The sequence below is a fragment of the Macaca fascicularis genome, chromosome 2 (assembly GCF_037993035.2).
Source record: "Macaca fascicularis isolate 582-1 chromosome 2, T2T-MFA8v1.1".
Lineage (NCBI taxonomy): Eukaryota > Metazoa > Chordata > Mammalia > Primates > Cercopithecidae > Macaca > Macaca fascicularis.
The window spans coordinates 91,300,801-91,315,546 of record NC_088376.1 but is presented as its reverse complement, the minus strand read 5'-3'; the positions used below and the strand labels follow the sequence as shown (position 1 = coordinate 91,315,546).

Here is a 14,746-nt window from a genome sequence, read left to right as displayed (position 1 = left end):
ACCTGACTGCGCAGGCGCAACATGAAGTCCGACCGGAGAAACCGAGGCTTATCTGGCCACGCCTTCCTTTTTTAGGTAATTTCCGCCTTAGCCCAACCCCTTCCCCTCCAAATGTATATAAGGCATTGCATTACCGCCATTAAACGAGACTTGATCAGGATACTGTCTTGTCTCCATTTCTAGTGTCTCTTGTTCCCCAAATTCCCACCCCCCTCTTCCAGGGCCTGCTTTGACGATCCCGTGGGCTGGGACTCGTGGCGCCCAAACGTGAGGCCTGGAAACGAGGGACTCCGTGAGGAAGAGGACGCGAAAGACCGGTCGATCGTTAACAAAGACGAAAGAAGTTAAACTCCTCCAATCACCGCGGGAACCTGCCGCGTCAGAATCGAAGGTAAGTGACGCGTCCGAAATGGGACAAGAATTAAGTCAACATCAAATCTATGTAGGACAATTAAAAGAGGCTTTAAGGATACGAGGAGTAAAGGTTAAAAGTAATGATTTGTTTAAATTTTTTGATTTTGTAAAAGATACTTGCCCTTGGTTTCCACAGGAAGGAACTATTGATATTAAAAGATGGCGTAGAGTAGGGGATTGTTTTCAAGATTATTATAATACTTTTGGCCCAGAATAAATTCCTGTGACCGCCTTCTCTTATTGGAATCTCATTAAAGAGTTAATAGATAAGAAGAAGGCCAATCCGCAAGTCATGGCTGCGGTCGCTCAGACAGAGCATATTTTAAAGGTTAGCTCCCGCTCTAACCTCACAAAGCCTCCGCAAGATACGGAGGAAGATCTCATTTCCCTCGAAAGTGATCATGAAGAAATCAAGTCTCCTTCTGTAACAGATAAAGAAATACCACACGAAAATAAACCAAAAAAATACCCAATTTTACAGATGTTTCAAAAGGAGGAGGAAGTTAATAAGCCTAATCAATCGGATATAAATTGGGATAATTTAGAGGAAGAGGCGGCTAAATATCACGACCCTGATTTGCCTCCCTGTTCTTCATACTCACCCCCATATAATAAGACACATAATGAGGCTTCTGCGCCCATTGTTATGGCAGCAATAGATCCCAAAGAAGAATTAAAGCACAAAATTGCTCAACTAGAAGAACAGATTAAACTTGAAGAGTTACATCAATCATTGATAATTAGGCTCCAAAAGCTAAAAACAGGAAATGAAAAAATACCTAACGCAGACGCTATGGAGGGTTCCTTGCGCCCACTTCAGCGGCCTGGACAACATGTCCCAAGAGGGGGGTTAGTTGCTAGCCGACACAGAGAAGACTCCTCCCCCAAAGACGTTTTTCCGGTCACTGAAACCATAGATGAACAGGGACAGGCTTGGAGACATCATGCTGGGTTTGATTTTACCATCATAAAAGAGCTAAAGACTGCTGCCTCTCAGTATGGGGCTACTGCTCCATATACTCTTGCTATAGTGGAATCTGTAGCCGATAATTGGCTCACCCCTACAGACTGGAATACCTTAGTCAGGGCAGTTCTTTCTGGGGGAGACCACTTAATTTGGAAGTCAGAGTTCTTTGAAAATTGTAGAGATACAGCTAAAAGAAATCAACAGGCAGGAAACGGTTGGGATTTTGATATGTTAACTGGTTCAGGTAACTATGCAGACACTCAGGCCCAAATGCAATATGACCCTGGACTGTTCTCACAAATCCAGGCTGCTGCTACAAAGGCCTGGAGAAAACTTCCCGTTAAAGGAGATCCAGGGGCCTCGCTCACAGCGGTTAAACAAGGACCCGATGAGCCATTTTCAGACTTTGTGCATAGACTTATGACCACGGCAGGTAGAATCTTTGGAAATGCAGAAACGGGTGTAAATTATGTTAAACAGTTAGCTTATGAAAACGCCAACCCCGCTTGCCAAGCGGCAATCAGACCTTATCGAAAGAAAACAGATTTAACAGGATATATTCGCCTTTGTTCAGATATTGGGCCCTCATACCAACAAGGTCTAGCAATGGCTGCCGCCTTCAGCGGTCAAACAGTAAGAGACTTCCTCACTAACAAAGGTAAAGATAAAGGGGGATGTTTTAGATGCGGTAAAAAGGGACACTTCGCAAAAGATTGCTGTGAAAACCAAAATAAAAATCCAGAAACAAAAGTTCCAGGTCTTTGCCCAAGGTGTAAAAGAGGAAGGCACTGGGCAAACGAATGTAAATCTAAAACTGACAGTCAAGGAAATCCCTTACCCCCCAGGCAGGGAAACGGGATGAGGGGCCAGCCTCAGGCCCCGAAACAAGCATATGGGGCAGTCAGCTTTGTTCCAGCCAGCAACAGCAATCCATTTCAAAACTTAGTAGAGCAACCCCAGGAAGTGCAGGATTGGACCTCAGTTCCACCTCCCACACAATACTAACACCTGAAATGGGACCGCAAGCCTTAAATACAGGAATATATGGGCCTTTACCACCTAACACTTTTGGGCTACTTTTAGGAAGAAGTAGTGTCACCATGAGAGGCTTACAAGTCCTCCCTGGAGTTATCGATAATGATTATAAAGGAGAAATTAAAATTATGGCCAGAGCTATTGATAGTATTATTACTGTCCCTCAAGGAGTTAGAATAGCTCAATTACTCCTGCTACCTTTGGTTAAAACAGATAATAATATCCAATACTCTAATAGAAATATAAAAGGTTTCGGATCATCAGATATATATTGGGTGCAACCAATTACAAATCAAAAACCCTCTCTAACCTTATGGTTAGACGGGAAAGCATTCACTGGACTAATAGACACAGGGGCTGATGTAACTATCATTAAACAGGAAGATTGGCCCTCTCATTGGTCTACCACAGAAACTAACTCACTTGAGAGGAATTGGACAAAGCAGTAATCCTAAACAAAGTTCTAAATACCTAACATGGACAGATAAAGAAAACAATTCAGGCCTCATTAAGCCATTTGTCATCCCTTACCTACCTGTTAACCTTTGGGGGCGAGATCTACTCTCTCAAATGAAAATTATAATGTGTAGTCCAAATGATATAGTTACTGCACAAATGTTAACTCAAGGATACACCCCTGGTAAAGGTCTTGGAAAAGGAGAGAACGGTATCCCACAGCCTATACTGGTTTCAGGACAACTTGATAAAAAGGGGTTTGGAAATTTTTAGCTCAGGCCACTGACATACCTGCACCCCAAAGGTGCGCTGACCCCATTACTTGGAAGTCAGATAAGCCCGTTTGAGTTGATCAGTGGCCTTTACTCAATGATAAACTAAGTGCTGCCCAACAGTTAGTGCAGGAACAACTAGCAGCAAGACATATTGAAGAAAGTAATTCCCCTTGGAATACACCTATTTTTGTTATTAAAAAGAAGTCTGGTAAATGGAGACTCTTACAAGATTTAAGAGCAGTAAATATCACTATGATCCTTATGGGTGCCTTACAACCAGGATTGCCTTCACCGGTTGCGATTCCTCAAAAATATTTTAAAATCATTATTGACCTTAAAGATTGCTTTTTTACAATTCCCCTTCACCCTGCTGATCAGAAAAGATTTGCCTTTAGTCTTCCATCTACAAATTTTAAACAACCAATGAAGCGTTATCAATGGAAAGTCTTACCTCAGGGTATGGCCAATAGTCCTACCTTGTGTCAAAAATATGTAGCTGCCGCTATAGAGCCAGTCAAAAAAACATGGACACAAATGTATATTATACATTATATGGATGATATTTTAATAGCAGGAGAAATTGGCGAACAAGTCTTGCAGTGCTTCGCCCAACTCAAACAAGAGTTAACAGCAGCCAGACTACAAATAGCCCCAGAAAAAGTACAATTACAAGATCCATACACTTATCTTGGTTTCCAGATTAATGGACCCAAAATCATTAATCAAAAGGCTGTTATACGTCGTGATCATTTAAAAACTTTAAATGATTTCCAAAAATTACTGGGAGACATAAATTGGCTTCGACCGTATTTAAAGCTCACCACAGGAGAGTTAAAACCTCTTTTCGATATATTAAAAGGAGACTCTAATCCAAAATCCCCCAGGTCCATTACTAAAGAAGCATTAATAACACTCCAACAGGTAGAACATGCCATTGCAACACAATTTGTTACCGGTATTGATTATTCTCAGCCATTAATATTCCTTATTTTTAACACAACAATAACCCCTACTGGCCTATTTTGGCAGAACAATCCCATTATGTGGGTACACCTGCCCTCCTCCCCTAAAAAGGTTTTGTTGCCTTATTATGATGCCATAGCTGATCTAATTATCTTGGGAAAAGAAAACAGTAGGAAATACTTTGGAATAGAACCCTCTACCATTATACAGCCCTACACTCAACCACGCATCCATTGGCTGTTACAAAATACGGAAGCCTGGCCAATTGCTTGCGCTTCTTATACTGGCGCGATTGACAACCATTACCCACCTAACAAACTTATTCAATTTTGTAAACTTCATGCGTTTGTATTTCCCCATATTACCAGTAAAGAACCTCTCAATGACGCATTACTAATTTTCACTGATGGATCTTCCACAGGACTTGCCGCTTACACTTACAATAATGTAGTCGTTAAATTCCAGACCACTTATACATCAGCTCAGCTGGTCGAATTGCAAGCTATAATTGCAGCACTATCAGCTTTTCCTTGTCAGCCACTTAACATTTATACAGACAGCGCCTACCTGGCTCATTCAATACCCCTCTTAGAGACCGTGTCTCAAATTAAACATATTTCAGACACAGCTAACCTATTTTTACAATGTCAACAACTTATCCGAAAAAGGACTACTCCCTTTTTTCTTGGGCATATTAGAGCACATTCAGGATTACCGGGACCTCTAACACAAGGTAACGCAACAGCTGACACGGCAACAAAAACCATAGCCACAGTCACTATAGACAATTTGCAACAAGCACAAAAAGCACATGCCTTACATCATTTAAACGCCCAAACCTTAAGACTTATGTTTAAACTTACCAGAGAACAAGCTCGACAAATAGTTAAACAATGCGCCAACTGCATAACATATTTACCTGTTCCCCATCTAGGAGTTAACCCCCGAGGACTCATCCCCAACAAAATTTGGCAAATGGACGTTACTCACCACTTAGAATTCGGTCAACTAAAATATATCCATGTATGCATAGACACCTATAGTGGATTCATCAGTGCAACTCTCCAAACAGGAGAGGCCACCAAACATGTCATAGCTCATTTATTACACTGCTTTTCTATTTTAGGAATACCCAAACAAATCAAAACAGATAATGGCCCCGGTTATATAACCAAAACCTTCTTACAATTTTGTAATACCCTACAAATTAAACATACCACAGGCATTCCCTATAATCCCCAAGGACAAGGTATAGTAGAAAGAGCTCATCTGTCATTAAAAACTATTATCACAAAATTAAAAGGGGGGAGCTGGTACCCCGTGAAGGGTACCCCCAGAAACATAATCATGCCCTGTTTATCCTTAATTTTTTAAATTTGGACAGTCATGGAAAATCGGCTGCCGACCGTTTTTGGCATCCTGAATCTCAAAAACAGTTTGCAATGGTAAAATGGAAAGATCCACTTGATAGTTCATGGCATGGCCCCGATCCAGTTTTAATTTGGGGAAGAGGCTCAGTATGCATCTTCTCAAAAAAATGATGCAGCCAGATGGCTGCCTGAAAGATTGGTAAGACAAATAAATCATAACCATTGTCAGTCCAGGGAAGATAAATCTCCCTGAGAAGTTCTTTCCTTCTTGTTTTTCAGGAAATGAAGCCTAACATGAAACTCCTTTGGAGAATAATCGCTCTATATAACATAGTGACAGTCTATGCAGGTTTTGGTGACCCTCGTAAGGCAAAAGAATTATTACGAAAACAATACGGCCAGCCTTGTGACTGCAGAGGGGGACAAATATCTGAACCTCCGTCAGATAGAATCACCCAGGTGACCTGCACGGGCAAGACAGCTTACCTAATGCCAAACCAGTTATGGAAATGTAAGTCTACCCCAAGAGATACCTCACCTAGCGGGCCGCTCCTAGAATGCTCTTGTAGCTCTTTCCAATCTTCTGTACATAGTTCCTGTTATACCTCCTATCAACAATGCAAATCAGGCAATAGAACATATTATACGGCCACGTTACTTAAAACACAAACTGGAGGTACCAATAACGTACAAGTATTAGGATCCACCAATAAACTTGTACAATCTCCTTGTAACGGCCAAAAAGGACAGCCTGTTTGTTGGAGCACTACCGCCCCCGTCCATATCTCTGATGGAGGGGGTCCATTAGATACTGCTAGAATTAAAACTGTTCAGAAAAAATTAGAAGAAATTCATAAAGCCATATCCTGAACTTCAATATCACCCTTTAGCCCTGCCTGAGCTTAGAGGTAATTTTAAGCTCGATGCCCAAACCTTTGATATCCTCAATGCTACTTACAATTTACTTCAAATGTCCAATACAAGCCTGGCCCATGATTGTTGGCTTTGTCTTAAAATGGGCCCCCCTATACCTCTAGCTATACCTAATCTTTTATTATCCTATGTCAATTACTCGTGTGAGTCCTTGGTCAATAACTCCTGTCCTATTATCTCCCCCCTCTTAGTTCAACCAATGACGTTTTCTAATTCTTCTTGCCTCTTTTCACCATCATATAATAGCACTAAAGAAATCGATCTAGGTTACGTTATATTCACCAACTGCACCTCTATAATCAATGCCACCAGCCCTTTATGTGCTGTAAAGGGCTTGGTCTGTGTCTGTGGAAATAACATGGCATATACTTATCTACCCATAAATTGGACACGGGTTTGTGTTCTGGCCACTCTTCTCCCCGATATTGATATCATCCCTGGAGATGAACCTGTCCCCATCCCTGCTATTGAACATTTTTTATATAGGCCAAAACGAGCCATACAATTTATTCCTTTGTTGGCTGGACTAGAAATCACCACTGCATTTACAACAGGGGCTACAGGCCTAGGAGTCTCACTAACCCAATATACCAAATTATCCAATCAATTAATTTCCGATGTACAAACCTTATCTAGTACTATACAAGATCTACAAGATCAAGTAGACTCATTAGCTGAAGTAGTTCTCCAAAATAGAAGAGGTCTAGACTTACTAACAGCAGAACAGGGAGGGATCTGTTTGGCCCTACAGGAAAAATGTTGTTTTTACGCTAACAAATCCGGAATCGTCAGAAATAAAATAAAGACTTTACAAGAAGAACTAGAAAAGCGCAGAAAAGACCTGGCCGCCAATCCATTGTGGACTGGACTCGATGGACTTCTCCCCTATCTCCTGCCTTTTCTTGGTCCTTTACTCACTCTTCTACTCTTCCTCACTCTCGGGCCTATAATTCTTAATAAGTTTATGGCATTCGTCAAGCAACAAATTGAGGCCTTCCAGGCCAAACCTATACAGGTCCATTATCATCGCCTTGAGATGTCTGAAAATGGTGAGTCTTATTTGCCCTAAAGAGACCACCTCCCCTGTGAGCTGAACTGGTCAGTCAATGACGGGTAAGAGGACACTATCTCCATCAGAGCCTAAGACAGGAGGGCCGCCTTTGCTGCTGCCTTATCCCATGACGGGCCTAGAAGGTGGGGGTGAGTTGACCCAACCTAAGACAGGCGCAGTTCCCGAGGGGTTTTCTTATAAAAATATAAAAAGGGGGACCTGTCCGGAGCTGCACGCCCCGGCCATAGCGAATAATAATTAAAGATTAAACGCCTGAGCTATATTCATTTCCACCCCACACCTTCTCCCTAGATTTACCTTCTTCCCTGTATTAATACCGCCATTAAAAGATGGCGCTCTTCCTGCTTCATTCTTTTTTCCCGTGCCCGCGAAAAGACTACCTGACTGCGCAGGCGCAACATGACGTCCGACCGGAGAAACCGAGGCTTATCTGGCCACGCCTTCCTTTTTTAGGTAATTTCCGCCTTAGCCCAACCCCTTCCCCTCCAAATGTATATAAGGCATTGCATTACCGCCATTAAACGAGACTTGATCAGGATACTGTCTTGTCTCCATTTCTTGTGTCTCTTGTTCCCCAAATTCCCACCCCCTCTTCCAGGGCCTGCTTTGACGATCCCGCGGGCCGGGACGGTGGAGGTTGCAGTGAGCCGAGATTGCACCACTGCACTCCAGCCTGGGCAACAGAGCGAGACTCTGTCTCAAATAAATAAATATAAATAAATTTATTTTATCCTGTGAGAGGTATTTAAAACAGCTAATCTTCATTCAAGCAAGCACCCAATCCTAAATATACATCCTATAAACAGCCTGTCTTAGTCCCCTGTTTCTACCAGCCTAGTCCAGATCACCTTCCTTTATCCCTGGATTACTGCAGCAACTTGTTGCTCTGTCTCTTTGCCACTCTTGATCAACGGAGCTTCATCTGTAAAAACAACCAAACCCAATCAGGACACTCCAGCGCTCAAACCCGTAAGATTGTTGCCTATCCTTATAATTGATAGCAGTTCTTAAGTTGATATGTCTAGAGTCTAGACATGCAGAGCCTGCTTTTAACCTCAGAAACAATTGACTAAAACCCCATCAGTCTCAGTGGCAGCAGGGTGGCAGAAAGTTATGAGGCAGTAGGGTGGGAAACAAGGCTAGCGGGAAAACTCTTTCCCATTCACTTGACAATATAATCACAGTATATCTGATCATTTAGAAAAGCCCTATTAACCCAGTGAGATAATGCGGATGTCAGCAAATTAAGGCACTAGGGCCAAATCATCTTTTGTGTGTGGGGCAGGGAGGGGAGGTGGGGAAAAAGGGAAGTAGGTGGGAAGACTGCCTTTTTTTTTTTTTTTTTTTATGACCATGAGCTAAGAATGATTATTTCTGTTTTTAAATTATTTTTTAAAAAATTTTAAAGAATAATGTGTGACAGGTTGGGCATGGTGGCTCACACCTGTAATCCCAGCACTTTGGGAGGTCCAAGCGGGAGGATCTTGAGGCTAGGAGTTCAAGACCAGCCTGGGCAACACAGGGAGACCACCCACCCCTCTCCGTCTTTACAAAAAAATTTAAAAATTATCTGGGTATGGTGGTACATGCCCCCTAGCTACTCTGGAGACTAGGGTGAGAGGATGGCTTGAGCCCGGGAATGTAAAGCTACAGTAAGCTGTGATCTCCCCAATGCACTCCAGCCTGGGTGACAAAGCAAGTCCAAGAAAGAGAGAAAGAGAAAAAAAACTATACGAAATTCACACTTCAGTGACCTTAAACTAAGTTTTATTAGGACACAGCCCATGCTTATCCATTTATGACTACTTTTGCTCTGTAAGGGTAGAGTTGAGTAGTTGGGAGACAGAGACTATATGTCCCACTAAACTGGAGAATACATTTATTACTGGACCCTTTACAAGAAAAGTTTGCAAATCTGAGCTAACACATGTGATATAAACAGCATAGCATGCATAAGTACCCTATGTCAACTGTTGTCCCCATTATTATAGCTGTCACTGTAGACGTATATCAAATCCCCAAATATTTCTTCTTCCAATCTGTTTTTATGATGTGTTTGACTAGTAGCTGAAGAGTTATAAAATATTGAGATGCTTTCTAATAATTAAATATTGAAGAGATGCTATTTGTGAGTTTATAATACACAGTTATCCATTTAAATCAATGTAGCATTTAAATGCCAAGTAATTTATATACAGCAAATTAACTAGATTTTGATATTGCTGAACATTGATATCTCTCTTCAATACTATCTCCAACATCTCTCAAATTTGAAGATAATATGTCCTAGAAGTAAAATACCTATCTAGGCTAAGAGAGTAAAATATTTGTTCCACTTGTTCAGCGTTTATCAGAAAACAAAACGGTTCAAAAGGGTTGATGAGGACCACACCCCCTAGCCTCTGGAGAGCCTGAGATGGGACTGTCTCCTCCCCAGATTTAAGACTGTCCTGAACTGTGTGCAGAGTAACCACACTGTGCAGGAGAATCGTAAGCACAAAGAAGAAGAAAGTCACACTTACATGATTTTGCTTAAAGTCAGGTTTTGCACCATTTGATAATTTGGAAAAATACTAGACTGGTCATTCGTGTGTTTGTTCATTTGTAATTTCAGGTTGGCTTGATCTCTTGATGTCCCATTGGAACCACGGCTTCATTTAATAATAAGCCATTGAAATGAATTTCAAAGGAAATAAACTTCACAGTACATCTGATGTTTCAGGACAAATCACATGTTGACACAGAAGTGCACACTTTTGAAGCCTTTAATAAATTTTAATCAATAAAAAATGTAATAGGACACTAAGATTATTAGCCCTGAAGTATTGAATTGCTGGAGGATGGGATTGTTCAGAAAGAAAATCTATTCAGGCTTCTAAGAGAACTATGTCAGGGGACGGGCATTCTCCACATTCATGACGTTATTTCCATTGACTTACAGCATAGCAGTTTGTTTTCTTTGATTCTTCTTTTTCTTTCTTTTTTCTTTCTTTTTTTTTTTTTTTTGTGAAACAGAGTCTTGCTCTGTCACCCAGACTAGAGTGCAGTGGCATGGTCTCGGCTCACTGCAACCTCCATCTCCCAGGTTCAATTGATTCTCCTGCCTCAGTCTTCCCAGTAGTTAGGATTACAGGCATGTGCCACCACAACCAGCTAATTTTTGTATTTTTAGTAGAGAAGGAGTTTCACCACGTTGGCCAGGCTGGTCTCGGACTCCTGGCCTCAAAAGATCTGCCTGCCTCGGCCTCCCAATCTTCCATTCTTAGGAAAACTAGTTGAAAGTACATTAAAACAAAAGTACTAACCCAGCAAAATCTGCTTTATGAAATATAAAATATACGAAGGTTGGGGTTTTTTGAGTAGTGATATTTCTCCCCTGTTGTCTAAAATGTTTAAAGTGTTGGCTCAGCCTATATTAATGTTATCAATAACTAGTCAGATTAAACAGCAACAACAACTCAAGGTTATTGTCTGTTATTTCAGTTCTCAAGGGCACAGCATATCAAAACTATCAATGCTTGTAAAATTTCCCCTGAACCAATATATCAGGTATGTCAACCTAAAAACAAAAGATGTTGAAGTAACAGGTATATAAATTTATCTAGACCACAGTAGGTGCTCAGTGGTTGATTCTGAATCCAGTTCACAAAAATAAAGAGCCTTTCAAAAATCCTTTGTAATAGCCAAGCATCCAGAATTTCCTCTGCGACCCTGGGTGCAACAATTGGCTTTGCCACATTGGGTCGCTGGTCCTCCATTCTTGGAATGCTGCACCAGGACTTGTGATGCTGGATCCTCTCTCCTTTCTTCACCAGCCCTGTCTGCACTCAAGTTATAGAATTTCAGCAGTTATTATGAAATGTTACATATCTTGTCCTCTGTCTGAGCTTTTATTAAGTTCAGCATTGAAAAAAATGCAACTGCTATTTATGCAAGCTAGGAAACAAATTCAGAAAATTATCATCCGTCTGTCGGGAAGGAATGACACAAAAACTTATGTACATTTAGAATTATTTTGTTTCATGCTGCAAAATATATAAAGTTGGCAATAGTAAAAAGCAATTTTCAATATAGACATTTTGTATGTGTATGAGGAGTCATTGTAAGCACCATCCTTTGTGTACTGAAGTTCCAAATGTGTAACACTCATCCGAGCACTACTGAGATAAAAGATAAATACCTGGTATCATATATAGGGTTTTTCTTTTTTTTGGGGGGGGGGTTTCAACAATAGAAATATGATTGGTCGGATTCATACATGTTTGCCGTCGGAATAGTAAGAGATTTATCCATTTCAATAATATAACCTAGATATACAAAGAAGCAAATAAAAGTATGTTTGGTCACAGCTGGTAACTTTATAACACACTAATAGGTTTGCTATAGTATTAACAATGGTCCTGAAGAGACAAGAAAGGAAAGAAAAAAAGATGAAGTGCTAAATGCTCAGTGAATTTTACGAATCTGTACTGTTATTTTATTATCTTTAAAAAAAAAAAAAAAAAAAAAACCTCTTCTTTGTTCGTTTGATAGAGCTTTTGGGGAAAATCACAATGTGCGTAAGCAATGCCAACATTTAATCAATTGGTGCTGTAAAGTGACACTGTGTTGCTTGGGGCCACTTTTGGGCAAATCGGGGCTTCTCATTGATCTAGGTCAGTAGCAACACCATGTTGTAAGGCTGTTGTTACACAGCTCAAGCAGCAACACTCTCCTGAGTCCAAGGTTCTTGCTATGGATGGCTTCTTTGGAACACTTGAAACTGTTTTGGAATAGAAAGGATTTCATTGGCCATATGATAATAATGACTACAAATTACTGAACTTTATGTGCTATCATAGGAAAGATGCTTTATGTATAATATTTTCCATTTAATCAACTTATCCTTCTGAGGGTTTTGGCAGAAGAGGCCCAGAGATTTACCAGCTTTCCCAACATCACAAAGCTATTGAGATTCAGGATTTGAAACTAGGGTTGTCTGAACCTACTGAGTATGCTGTTTCTACTTCAAGATTATTTTTCTCTTTCCACTTCCATGCTTCCAGTAAATGTTAAAAACAATAATTTCAATTATATGTAATATATAATAATATAATCTACACATATTACGTATGTATATATACAGATATGTATGTAAATCTAAAGGTACAAAAAGATACAGAGAACTAAGTCTTCCCTTTTACCTGTATCCCTAGCTGTCTCCTCTTCAGGGTGGTTCTATGCTTAAACAACTGATTATGTAGATATATTCCCCCTACTCTGTTTTTTCTGATCCAAATGTAACTCACAATACACTAGTGATCTTTAAGAAGCATTCTTGGCTGGGCACAATGACTCACACCTGTAATCCCAGCACTTTGGAAGGCTCTGATGGGAGAACTGCTTGAGCCCAGGAGTTCAAGGCCAGCCTGGGCAGCACAGTGAGACCCTCTTCTCAATAAAAAGTAATAAAAAAAAAATTAGGCAGACTGGTGGTGTGTGCATGTAGTCCCAGCTATTCAGGAGGCTGAGGTGTGAGGATCACTTGAACCTGGGAGGTCCAGGGTGCAGTAAGCCATGATTACATTACTGCACTCCAGCCTGGGATACAGAAAGAAACGCTGTCTCAAAAAACAAAACAAAACAAAAAGCATTATTCTCTTTAGAAATCAATTTTAAAATATTTACTTTGGACATTTTTATTTTAATAATTTTAAATGGTCTACACACAGCTAGAAACTGAAATGACACAACAGTAAAAAACAAAGCTCCCTTCCTTCTCTTTCAATCCTCCCAATTCCTCAGTTCCTTTCCCCAAATTGAACAACTGTTACCAGTTTCTTATGTAACCTTCCAGAGATAGTCTTTTCAAATAGAAACCTATATTTATATTCCTTCCCCCCATTATTGTTATTTACACAAGCTGTAACATACTGAACAGGTGTTGGAGGTCAGTCCATGTCAACATGTATAATTCTTATTCCTTTTTAACATCAGTACAGAATTCCATTACATGTATATGTCATAATTTATTTCACCAGTTCTCTGTTGAAGAGACATTTGTTTCTAGTCTTTTACTATTACAAAGAATGCTGTAATGACTATTCTTTTCTTTGTGCATATATGAGAGTTTTTGTGCAGGATGAAATAGCAGAAGTGACATTGCTGGGTCACAGGGTATATACATTTTTAATTGTAATGGTCATTGCCAGATTACACAGGACTTAAACAATTTACATTTCCCCAATGATATGTTTGGGAGTACACTTTTTTCCTCCAACCCTCACCAACACAGGACTTTTTAAAACTTCTGTTAAGATGCAGCTTTTATATAAGATGTTTTGTTCATTCATTAGCTGTTTAGGTAGAGCCTATGATTTACTGTTTGTACCAACAACAGTGCACCAGATCCAAGAGCGCATTTTGGGGGCTCTAAGACTTTCAATGAAAAAAGAAGCAGAATAATTTACAAGCAAAACTTCTGATCTGCTAACTTTTTGAACTTCTGCTCTAAGCCTGGCCCCAGGGATACTAGGAGAAATGAGCCATTCTTTCACTCAAGGGCTGTAACAGTTCTCCCATTAATGTGAAAGTGGCTGATAGCACATTCCAGTTGCTATTTGGAGAATGGATCCCAAATATCCACTTAGGCTGAGGTTTCCACCAATGCTTGAGAAGATGTGGGTGGTGACTGCACAGTTCCTTCCTTCATTTAAAGTTGTTTCTCTTCCACCCTGGCACATGATTAAAACTATTGTAAACAAGAGAAAAGGCATTTGCCACACGTAATATGTAGTATTCACATTTTAATTGTAGTGTGCACTACATTTCTAACCAGGGATTGGTTATAGAGTTTGTTTTCTTTTGTTGGAATGAAGGAAAAAGGCATTTCTTTTGTTCTTTTGTTTTTTGTTTTTTTTTTGCAGGGGGAGGAGTGTGGAGGGAGGTGGGAAAGTTTGCTTTTTTCTTTTTAGGAAAAATCTGTGAGAAGCAGGGAGATTATTATTTTTATTTTCCCCCTCTTACTAACCACTATACAAATGAGAAGGGATTATTAGTTACCAAAATCATTGGTCTTTGTAAAATTATTCAAATAACTGCCAGTTACCAGCTCTACCTAAACTGACTGGAAGAAATCCTATATTTAAGCTTACCATTGTGTTTGTTAATTTCTAATAAAACCTGCTCCCCAAATGGTCATAACCAGAAGGAAAAACTAAATTATTGAAGAATTTGAGCATTAAATTAGGCCATAATCAGCCTACTGTGCCTACCTGATATT

The 14,746-nt window shown here is 40.1% G+C and overlaps 1 long non-coding RNA gene across 1 annotated transcript; it reads left to right on the top strand.

Moving 5' to 3' along the window:
* Positions 1 to 145: 145 nt before the first annotated feature.
* On the top strand, positions 146 to 8,023 carry LOC141409651 (uncharacterized). Its single transcript, XR_012430870.1, has 3 exons — positions 146 to 391; positions 5,760 to 5,991; positions 7,777 to 8,023. It is a non-coding gene; the product is annotated as an uncharacterized lncRNA (long non-coding RNA).
* Positions 8,024 to 14,746: the final 6,723 nt, after the last annotated feature.